The sequence below is a fragment of the Alligator sinensis genome, unplaced genomic scaffold, assembly GCF_000455745.1.
Source record: "Alligator sinensis unplaced genomic scaffold, ASM45574v1 scaffold706_1, whole genome shotgun sequence".
NCBI lineage: Eukaryota > Metazoa > Chordata > Crocodylia > Alligatoridae > Alligator > Alligator sinensis.
The window spans coordinates 698,259-710,438 of NW_005842683.1; the positions used below are offsets into that span (position 1 = coordinate 698,259).

Here is a 12,180-nt window from a genome sequence, read left to right on the forward strand (position 1 = left end):
TAGGGGGTTCCCCCATGCTCCCCTCCCCCCTCCTCCAACCCCACCAACCCCTTACTGACCAGCACTAGAGTCCTGGTGCTGAAACATATGTCCTGGCCAGCCACGTCTTTCAGCATGAGGTTGAGGGGCCAACCACGGAGACGCTTTGGCAGCCAGAGCATCTCCATGGAGGACCCAGCCTCTGGTTGCTTCAGGGCACGGTCCGGGACTGTGCCCTGCTTCGGATTTTTAAATTTTGTTGTTTTTACACCTCTGGATATCCAGGGGTCTATTTTTCTCCCTGCTTTGCAGCATGTGGAACATTTTTTTGTTCCTGCACGTGCCTGTTGCCCTGCCTCAAAGGGGTTTGAGATGGGGCAAGAGGCACGTGCACACTCATCTGGACACAGCCATAATAATCATATGCCATCAGAGCCAGCAGGAGACATTAAAGATCTGTGATAACACCAAGAAGATAGAGCTGCATGGCACAAACATTGTATACAATTGTTCTGCACTCATCTAAGTTCACCAGCATTTTGGGGGAATGACTGAGTAGCAGCAGAGGTCTACAAAGGACAAGTTTCCCAGGAAAAAAAGTACATGGGTATTTGCAGCTCAGGATCAATCCAGACCAACAGGAGCACAGCCAGTTTCCAGGCAACAATGATAAAAATAGATCATCAGGAACAATACACAGAGGACAACCTGCAACTCAGGGCAATCTGTTAATCCCAAAAGAATTAACTCTGTCACAGTTGAGCAGTTTCACTTTTACATTGCATCACCCCAACATACACTCCACTGTGACAAGTGACAAGAGATCAATTTTGGAGATAAATACATCTGTGGATTCTTTCCAAAGAGGCCATTTCCCCATGAATCTTAATAAATTCAGGAAGTGAAGAATTATAGTATTCTATAGCATCTTAATGCCACACTTGGTTGAGGATAATAGGGACGTTGTGAATATTTTTGACTGTTGAGAAAAGTCATTTTAAGATGATTCATCCCTAGTACCTTCAGAAGTGACAAATAATCTGCAACACACACAATTATATTCTGGTGCATACAAGGAGCTGGATACCATCTGTGATGTGGTAAGTGGAGCATTCATTGGTTTAGAATGGGTAATCCTGAGAGATGCTTTTTGCTAAGGTTCTTGATATATCTCCATTTGCCAGAGTCTCCGAGTTACTCCACATATAATAGGAACAGATTGAGGCTAAGTGATTTCCTCGAAATTTGGTGTCGTGATGGGATCAGAGGTTGGGGGGGGGGCAGGAAGGGGAAGCTGTCATCAAACTTTGCTTTCAACTGAAACAGAAGGGTGGAAGCAGTGGAGAAAAAACTGCACAACCTGATTACCTAGTTCTGAAATTTAGACCTGGTGTATTGGCCTCATATATCATCCGTAACGAAGAAGAAAATCATCTGTGATTTCTGCTGCCTTTCACCAGTGGTTTTCATCACACAGAATGCACCTAGTTCATGCATACAGTGAATCTGATATGTAATATGGAACTACTTTGAATTCTTCTAATAATTTCAGCATCTTCACACCAGACCGCCATTTTCTTCACTTTGCTAGAAGGCACTCTTGTCCTACAGTATCTGCTTATTCCCTTCATCATAATGTCATCATTGATACCTTGTGCTCTCCCTGTCTGTTTGCCATATACACTTGCCTCTAGGCTTGAAAGCTCTGTGGGACAAGGGCTTTTTGTTTTAGGTTTATTGAGCATGCAGCACAATAGGGCTATTGATCCCTAATGGAGGTATATATCCCTTGTAGGTTAACTAAATCCATTACACATTAATAGCCCTTGTCAATCACAGATCTTTCTCCAACACATGCCCTTACAGCATTTCCATGTCTGAAGAAAGGAAATACGGACAGAAAATAAATAATCAGTTTAAACTCAGTCATTCAGATCTTCCACACTTTGAGCTGAAATCTATATAATTGGTAATACATAAAGGGCACGTCTACATGAGACAATGTTCAGGAGACTAATTTTACTGCACATTAGTGCTGCGGGCAAAACCCTTGCTAATGTGCTAATGCACTAATGCACAGTACATTTACTGTAATGCACATTAAGTATTAGATAAAGAGTGTTCATCTGCATTAATGTGCAGTAGCATTGATTATGGTGCATTAAGTCAGTACCTGTTATTACAGGTACTAAACTTAATGTGCTATAATTATGGTGCATTAATGAATGTGTAGATGTACCCTGACTATCTTCCATCTGCACAGCTGTAACTTGCAATTAGAGGGCTGGTGAGCAGATATCTGGCTAGCAGCTACAACTGTGAGTTGCTATTACAGGGCTGGTAAATTAAGACAGGCTTCTATCCCTGCTGTAGGTGGGGGTTTATAAAGAGAAGTAGGGAAGGGTGGAAGCATGAAGTTAGGAGGTGGAGAGTTAATGGGATGGGGGTGTATAATAAAATGGGAGGCGGAAAGGAAATGGGGGTGGGGGAAGGAGTGGGGGTGAAATGAAGGAAGTCCACTGCTGAGGAATAACATAAAAAGAAGTAAAAAAATCAAAAGTTCTTAACAGAAATAAAAAGGAAATCAATTAAAGAGCTCATGTTTTCATAATTTGAGATTTAGGATTGGAGCATGGGGAGTGCTGGTCTTGTTTCCCAAGGTGGCTGAGAGGTGGGAGTGGTGAGGGAAGGTGCTTTTGGTGGAGTCAGTGTTCCTCCCCCATGAAGGAAACCCCACCTCATGGGAACCTGATTCGGCCCCATTCATTGTTCCAACCTCAACATCCCACTCCTGGACCAGGCCATGCACTGCAACCTGGCTAGTTGGTATGTGCTCTCAAGCTGTTTGCATTAAGTTGCACCCCTGGGTGTGTGAAGAACATACCCCTGGGGGCAGGAGGGGGAATTGGTTTGGTGCTAGAACCTCCCCCACCCCTCCCCTAGTAGAGTTCAGGGGGTGCAACTTTGTCCACACAGAACAGGAGAGTAGGGGAAGGGGATACTACATACTTGGGATGCTAGAGGATTGCAACTTGGGTGGCTCACTGATATGGAGTGGCCATATGTTAATGGAACATAAACTGGGTAACATATATCAGAGATAAACCCATTCTCAAGTGCTGCTTAAAACTAGTTTCAGGTGTTAATGTGTGGATAAAATTAATGTGTAAGGGCTTTGTTGGACCTTTTCTTGTGGAGGCGCCACTGTACCTTATCCTAAGTCCACTGTGGGGCTTGCTGCTGGGCAGCAGGCAGCTGCCTGGGGGCAGGAGGGGCTGCATCAGGGGCTGGGCAGCAGATGGAACAAAGGCATCCTCCATGGCCAGGATGGTGTCCAGCACACAACAATCCTCCTCCATGGCACCCATTGCTTTGGCCATCATGGCAGCCTGCTGCTACTGGACTTCCAGGTGCCTCTTCTTGAGGGCCAGGAGCCTGTCCCAGAACTTGTAGTCACACCCGATGTCCTCCATGCACCAGCCCCGTGAGTCCACCAGCTGCCTCTCCACCATGGTGACCAGGCAGTCCAGCAGCTGGATCTGGTCCAGGGTCCTCCACTGCTGGAGCCAGAACAAATGGAGGGCCCCGACCAAGAGTGGCGGTGAGCCTGATGGCCCATCTCTGCTGACAGCTGGTGTCTCTCCCCCATGTGCATGTTCAGGACCAGCAGATCCAGGAGAAAGAGGCTGTTTATGACATTTTGCAACATTTCTGAGATAACATGCACTATATTAGGGGCCTGTGCACTGCCCGGCCACAGATAAGGGGTTGTGTGTGCATGGGTGCTCATGGACCATGATAAGTTGGCCAAGAAGACCCTGGCTGGTGGCACCAGCAGCTACCAGCCAAGTTCCCATCCCTGCTCACTGCACCGGAGCAGGTGGGCCATAATCACATCTTTCCAGTATTTACAAATTACCTGTTTTAATATTTTCTGCAGTAACTACCTAGGAATTAAAGTCAAGCTGACCAGTCTATAATTTAACAGGTCCTCTGTTTTTTTTTTCTTCTTGTTTATAGATGAGCACAATGCTAACCTGTCTCCAGTCCTCTGGGAGTTGGCCTGTCATCAATGACTTAGAAAATATTTTTGCCAAAGACTCCAATATTGCTTCAGTCAGTAACTGCAGCAAATAATAAAACAGGTAATTTGTAAATACCAGAAAGATGTGATCATGGCGAAAAGATACATACTTGTTTAGAACAAATCATGGCACACCAAAGTGATTCCGTTTTGGTTAGGGTAACTAATTGAGCGGATGAAATAAATACTGTGGACTAACTATACATAGATTTTAGCAAGGCAGTATGACATTCTGGGCACATATACATGAGACACGGTAATGCACATTAGCCTAATTTAATATGCAGTGTGGGCGTGCATCTACATGTGCATGCCCTCACTGCACATTAAAAATGGCTAATCATGGCTAAATCTAATGCCACAAATGCAGGTATCATATTTAGTCATGATTAGTTAATGTGCAGGAGTGCATGTGTAGATGTGACCCAACATAAAATTTAGTGCCAGGTCTTCCCAGCCACTAAGGAGCTGGCCTGAGCTCAGCCCCATGACTTCTGACTGGCTGCCTCTCCTGCTCCAGAGCTGGACTGCTCTGTGGCAGCCCCTAGCTGCAGACTATAAAAGGCAGCAGCCATTTTTTACCTTGGGGCACACACACCAGGAGCCTGGGGGAGCTTGTTCATTGTTCAGGAGCCCAGAAAGCCTCATGTGCCCCCCTGGACAGCCCACAGGCTGCCTCTGCCCTAACTGTCCCCTCTTCAGAGCTGCTGCTTGGCCACAGGTGAGGGTTGCAAAGGGCTGCAGTCCGCTGCACCCCTTGCCCAGCTCTCAGATCATCCCAGGGCTGCTACCTGGCTGTTTCTGGCAGCAGAACCAGCACCTGATCCCTGCTGCTTCTCACCCCCAGAGTGTCTTTTTGCAGGTGCTGTGATGAAATGCCTCTGCTGCATGGATCCCAGTTCTTGGCTGTGCCCTGGTGCTGAGAGCTCCTGAGCACTGTCCAGGGCTGGCCACACAGAGATAGCTGTTCTGGGGTGCAAAGAGCCCTTTGGGATAAGAATGCCATCCTCCTCATCCTTATAGCACACAAGGAGGTGGGACACAGTTCAGAACTTTATTCAGCAGCCCATGCCCCTGGAGCTGGATGCAAACAGTCCTCTAACATGTGGAGGAAGGCATTGATACCAGCAGCAATGTCCTCCTCAGCAGAAACAGGCAGGGATGTGTAGTGCTGCCACTGCAGACTTGCCCCTCGTGTCATTTGCTTAGGGTCCTAAACCAGGAGTGCAGGTGTGCCCAGGGCATCAGGAGGATCAGCAGCCACAGGGAATAGTGGCTCAGGCACCCCTCCACCTGCACAAACAGCTTATTGTGCACAACACAGAGCATGCACAGCAGGGACATGTTTGGCATGCAATAGCAATGTGGGGGCGCTGACCCAGAGCACCTCCCCAGAGAGGCCCCCAGCAGGGAGGATGAAGTAGGGAGCCCCTCAATCCATTTGACTAAAAGCCCCACACATACTGAGCCTGGGCACCATGGCCTAGGCAGCAGCATGGCAGAGTGGCTGGCCTGCAGAGAAAGTAGAGGACTAGGATCTGGAGAAACGGAAGCAGGTGCCTGGCCTGGCCTACCCTGGGAAGGGGGCAGAGAAGGCACGTTGCCTAGACCCAGCACCCAGTGGTCTGCTGACACCACGAGGAGCAAGGAGGGATGGGGGCTCAGGCAGCATCTGTCTGGGCCTGGGCCTTCTGAGCCAGGTCACCATAATCCCTGGGCGCCTGTACATGGTTGAGTCTTGATCTGAGGCCAGGCAGCGAATGGCCCCCAATGCAGAGCATCTTATCTCTGAAATGTTGCAAACTCCCCAAAAATGACTTCTGTCTCATGCTTCTCCAAGGCCAACGTCTGGATGCAGGGGAGAGCCCACCAGCCCCAGTGGCGATGCAGGCTCCAGGTCGCAGGCACCCACCGCTGGAGCCATCTGGTTGCTCTGGCTGTGCGAGTGGTACACCAGGGACTGGATGCTCCTGCTCCAGCAGCCAGTGGCAGAGGAGCGGGAGGTAAAGGAGCAGATTCAGAAGGTGCAGGAGCAGGCCAGGTGGGCAGAGGATGTCACCTGGGTGGAGGCACTGGACAGGGCACAGTGGGGCTACTGGGCCCAAGTGAAGGCCCTGGAGCAGGAGTACCTGGAGGTGCTCTGGAAGTAGGGGGTCTCCAACAGCCAGACCATGGTCACCCTTCTGGCACTGGCAGCTGCATCTATGTCCCCCACTGCCCAGCCCCCACCCATAGCCCCACAGAACCCTTGGGTCCCACCCACCACCCAGCTGGCCCTGGGAGGAGGTCTTTGGCACCTCCTGCCCAGTAGACCCCCTGTCTCAACCCCTGCCCTGGACCTGCCACCACTGCCACCACTCCCCTGGTCCCAGAGCCACCACTCCCCTGTGCACCAGGCAGTCAAAGACCCAGCCGCACATGAGCCTACTGCCCATTGGGGTTACTGGGGCCCTGGGACCCATGGGGAAACATCCAGGGGCTGGGGTACTGTGCTTCTGCTCCAGGGCTCTGACCCCTAGGTCCACCCCATGGCCCCCCACTCTTGGGGCTTGAACATGCAAAATATTGTAAATAGTTTTCCATATGTATATAGTTTCCCACATGTATATAGTTTCCCACTTGTATGTGAGTTTTTTGTTTGTGGTGGGTGGGGAGGGTAGTGGAGGGGCATTGTTGATTGAGGGGGAGGGAGGAGTGGGTTCTTTTTGTTGAGGGAGACAGGGAGAAGGGGGAGGGATATGCGTGAGTGTTGTGAGGGTAATAAAGTATTTTTGTTTCACCCATGAGAATATCCTGAGAACGATGCTGGGTGTGGGCAAGGGGTAGGGGGTGTGTGGGCTTAAGGGCAGGGAACAGGGAGTGCAGGAGGAGGGGGTCATCCAGGGCCTCCCACAGCCACTGGTCTCTGTTTCCAGTGTGTACAGCTGTGATTGTATAAGAGACATGACATGGTGAGGAAAGATAAAACAGGGAGAGGAAGAGTAGACATTTTAAGGACAACCAGAAAGCACAACAGATGTGAACGAAAGAATCCACAATGTCTTGGAATTACTACCTTGGACGTAGCAACATTGCACAACAGCGGGTTATAGGTTGATATGTAATGCTCATATGGCATTGCAGCCAAGAGGAAATATTTGGCATAGCCAAATGCTGCAAAGAAACACAGTTGTAAAACACAACTACCATATATTTCCTCCCCTCCACTAAGAAATCTACATTCTAGGTACAATGAGAACAATGGCAGTACCAACAAAACATATATTACTAGCAAAATGTACTGGTGCATGTGGTTGTGCAGCTTGGAATCAATTCAGATTAATAAGATCTTCAGCCCTGTCACTAGCCTACCCTGACTGGTAGAGCCTCTCTATTGCTAAGTCTCTCTTGAAATTAGACGTCTCCCATTATACTTTTCACCACACATTAACCTGACATAGAAAGAGGGAGTGAGAGATTGCTGATAAACTTTTATTTTTTACTGATCACCTTTTATACTACAACCCAGAGTCCATTTGCATTGATGCAATTCCTCTGGGCCAGATTCTATCCTCTGTTATAGAAATGTAATCAAGAAGCACACCATTGGTTACCATGGTATGGCTTCAGGTTAAATAATTGTCTATCATACATTTGCCATTAAATAGCAAGACTGTTCCAACTTCAATCCTGTTTTATTCAGGGTCAAAGTCAAGGCAATTACAGTAACTAGGATTGCTACAGAATTATGCAGATATAATGGTTATGGCATAACAGCTCATATGTGTTCCCAAGCAGTAGTTCTCCCTTTTCCTTTGAAGTAGCTAAAATATACATTTGTCCATACCTTATGTCATAAATGATTTATTGATGAAGGGGTGTTTAGATCTTAAATGTCAAAACCACTTTCATAAACAATCAATGAACTGTAAAAATATGGGCACCTGAGTATGTGACTATGCACCATAAATGGTCTGCTTAGTCATGCATAGGAGTCAGCACAACACATCGGGAGCCAGAGGAATACTTTGTTCATATTGCCTATCCCTGCAAAAGTGATAAACCAATAATGAAGAAAAAACTTTTTATGTATCAGTCTCTTCAAGGCTTCCTGCACTTCCTTGTTCCTCAGGCTGTAGATCAGGGGGTTGAGCATGGGGATCACAAGGGTGCAGAAGATTGAAGCTATTTTGTCTGTATTGAAGGAATAGCTGGAGCTTGGTCACAAATATGTGAAAATCAGTGTCCCATGAAAAATAGTTACAGCCATCAGATGGGAGGCACAGGTAGAGAACGTTTTGTGTCAGCCCTCAGTAGAATTGATCTGCAAAATGGTATGCACAATGTACATGTAGCAAACCAGAATGGTTAGGACACTTATTACTTCACTAGCACCAAAGAAAATGAACAGCACAAGCTCAGTGAGGAAAGTGTCAGAGCAAGAGATGGCTAGGAGTGGGGGCATGTCACAAAATAAGTGGTTGACTATATGTGACTCACAGAACGACAATCAGAAGGTACAACAGGTGTGGAACAAGGAATCCACAAGGCCCAGGAAATATGACCCCACTACCAACAGGATGCAGACCTTATCAGACATTGCCACTTTCTATAGCAATGGGTTACAGATAGCCACATAACGGTCATAGGCCATGGCAGCCAAGAGGAAGCATTCAGTATCACCCAGTGCCACGAAGAAAATCAATTGCAGAACACATCCACTATAAGTTATAGCTTTCTTTTCTGCCAAGATATCCATTAGCATATTAGATGCAACAACTGTGGAACAGCAGATATCCAGAAAAAATAAGTTACTGAGCAGAAAGTACATGGAGCTGTTTAGTCTGGAATCAGTTCAGATTAACAGAATCATATCAATACTGGCCACCAAGGTGATAATGTAAATCACCAGGAAAGTGACAAGGAGGGTGAGCTGCAATTTTGGATGTTCAGGAAACCCCAACAAGATGAGTTCAGTCAACTCAGTGCCATTTCTCCTTCCCGTTTCCTCAGTCTTTGTGTCTTTTACCACTGAGGTATGATTGTGAGATAATTTGTGGGTCTGAACTGATGTGTGTGGGTAAGTGAGATGGAAAATACTTCTCTCTGTTTCCTATAATTGAAAGATGGGGGGATGTCAGAAAGGATGTGGTTAGCTATTCCTGTGTCACGTCTCCTCAAAGAAATGCATGTGACCCGACCTGTTCGCTTTTAAAGACATGAAAGCTGAAATGGGAGGACAGGAAATCTAGGACTTTTTGCAAAAATATGTCGGGATGCCCTAGCATGGGCAGAAGGTTCATGGCTGGATAACAAATAAAAAACCCTTCTATGAAAGGAATGGGAACTACTCATTTATCATGCAATCACTTGAGATAAATAAATTACCTTATGAAAGGAAGTACTTGAAAGTACAGGACTAAAGGCCTGATTTGTTCCAACTGTGGAAATTCTGGATTACATCAATTAAAGTGTAGGCAGATGATGGCCTATGTCTAAAATAGTCAATAAACTTGCAAAGGGAAAGCAAGAGCTACTTTTTTCAAGCCAAGCCAGTGACCAGTCTGTACAATGACACTATAAAATAAATCCACTCAAATAAGCATCTTCTCTTGGGAAACAAATTTCTGCTCCTTTCTGCATGTGCTGTGTCCCATTCTGTGATCAGTTTTTCCCTGAAAGAGAAACTGGCCAGGACAACAGAAAGCTATAGTTATCGCTCAGCTCAGCTGGCAGCATATCAGTTCATCAACATACATCTGTGTCACTGCTGCATCTCAATTTCAGGAAAATATGCAGAAAAAGCACAAAGGCAATACCCTTGACATAAGGGCCAAATCATCAACCAGTGTGTCATGGCATCATTGTACAAATGGTACTAACCTGATTTACTCTTATGAGGAGCTGACACGCTTTTGGGCTACCCACATATAAAATTCAAATAATTGATTGAGCCTTGAAAATCTCAGCTGCTTGAGTTTCTTCAAATAATCCAGAATCTTACAAACTACCTGTGCAAGAACCAGCATCAGTTTTCTCTCACTCTTGGAGCTGCTGCTATGGAGGATGCAGTCTTATATCTGGCCTCATTACAGTTTTGATCTTGAAATATCTCTAGAGACAGAGCAAGAATTAAAAAATACCTGGAGATTCGGGGGAGATGATGTTTTTCCCATCCATCTCTTTTCCAATTTTTCACTCCACTAGCTCATTTAAACCTTATCTAGCCACATTTAACATTGCACCCTGCCTAAAATAGTTACAAATAGCCAGATTTCCTTGTACTGTTGTGTCCCCAGCAGCCTCTCTCTATTTAGGGCCCAATTCCAACACCCTGTTACAGGTTGACTAGCACATTACTTTTAAGAAACATGAGGAAGTGTGTTAGAAATTTTGCATCCACAGAGCAGACTTAGTGCCTTGTAGAGTCTTGCTGCACTATCCCAAGGGGCAGTCCATTCTTAAGTTACCTCTTGGAAAGCAGAGTGGCTCTGACTCCTATTAAATGCTAATCCTGAATATTGCAATTCAGTGTTCCTTCATGTACTCACACCAAACCCCCCTCGGGGTGACTGTGTCTGTAGGGAAGTGTTGGATGTGATTATGAAAACCAGTGGATAGACGGGAATAAATAGAACACTAGCTAAAGGTGACTGTCATATGGAATGCAACAGTGGTGATGATGATATTGGAGAATTCATTGGTGAGGATGACAATGAAGCCATTGATAATAAGCTATTGTGTCTTATTGATTAGGATGGTGATACTGGTACTGGACAGACCTACTAAGAATATGGCATGTTAGCAAAAATGAAACCAAAAATATGGTTTTTTATTGAAAATTTTCAGAGAAAATGTTGAATTTTGTTTGAAAATTGAAAACAACAATACTTCAGTTCTGTTATGCCATTGCAGTGCCTTATGGGAATTTTAATTTATGGACATATTCAATTTGTTTTTCTTTATTGCCATGCTATAACAAAAAATAACAAAAAATTGTTTAGGATAACAAAAAAATGTTTTTTAGATATATAGGGAGTAAAAGGAAGGCCCAGGGAGGAATAGAACCTCTACTAAATGGGCAGAAACAATTGATGACGGACAGGGGGGACAAGGCTGAACTCCTCAACGAGTTCTTTTCCTCAGTGTTCCTAAGTGAGGGGCACGACAAGGCTCTCACTGGGGTTGTAGAGAGGCAGCAGCAAGGCGCCAGACTTCCATGCGTAGTCCCTGAGATGGTGCAGAGTCACTTGGAGGAACTGGATGCCTTTAAGTCAGCAGGCCCAGATGAGCTCCATCCGAGGGTACTGAAGGCACTGGCGGACGTCATTGCAGAGCCACTGGCGGTAATATTTGAACACTCGTGGCGCACGGGCCAGGTCCTGGAGGACTGGAAAAGGGCCAATATGGTCCCCATTTTCAAGAAGGGAAGGAAGGAGGACCCAGGCAACTATAGGCCAGTCAGTCTCACCTCCATCCTTGGCAAAGTCTTTGAAAAAATTATCAAGGCTCACATTTGCGAGACCCCGGCAGGACAAATTATGCTGAGGGGAAACCAGCACAGGTTCATAGCAGGTAGATCATGCCTGACTAATCTAGTCTCTTTTTATGACCAGGTTACAAAACAACTGGCAGGAGTAGGGGTTGATGTCGTATGCTTAGACTTCAGGAAGGCCTTCAATACGGTATCCCACCCCATACTGGTGAACAAGTTAAGAGGCTGTGACTTGGATGACTACACAGTCCGGTGGGTGGCAAATTGGCTAGAGGGTCACACCCAGAGAGTCGTAGTGGATGGGTCGGTATCGACCTGGAAGGGCGTGGGCAGTGGGGTCCCACAGGGCTTGGTCCTTGGACCGATACTCTTTAATATCTTCATCAGCGACTTGGACGAGGGAGTGAAATGTACTCTGTCCAAGTTTGCGAATGACACAAAACTGTGGGGAGAAGTGGACACGCCGGAGGGCAGGGAACAGCTACAAGCAGACCTGGACAGGTTGGACATATGGGCGGAAAACAACAGAATGCAATTCAACAAGGAGAAATGCAAAGTGCTGCACCTAGGGAGGAAAAATGTCCAGCATACCTACTGCCTAGGAAATGACCTGCTGGGTGGCACGGAAGTGGAAAGGGATCTT

The 12,180-nt window shown here is 46.4% G+C and overlaps 1 pseudogene; it reads right to left on the bottom strand.

Annotated features, from left to right (window-relative positions):
• Positions 1-8,024: 8,024 nt before the first annotated feature.
• LOC106722797 overlaps positions 8,025-12,180 on the bottom strand; it is a 13,150-nt pseudogene continuing 8,994 nt past the window's right edge.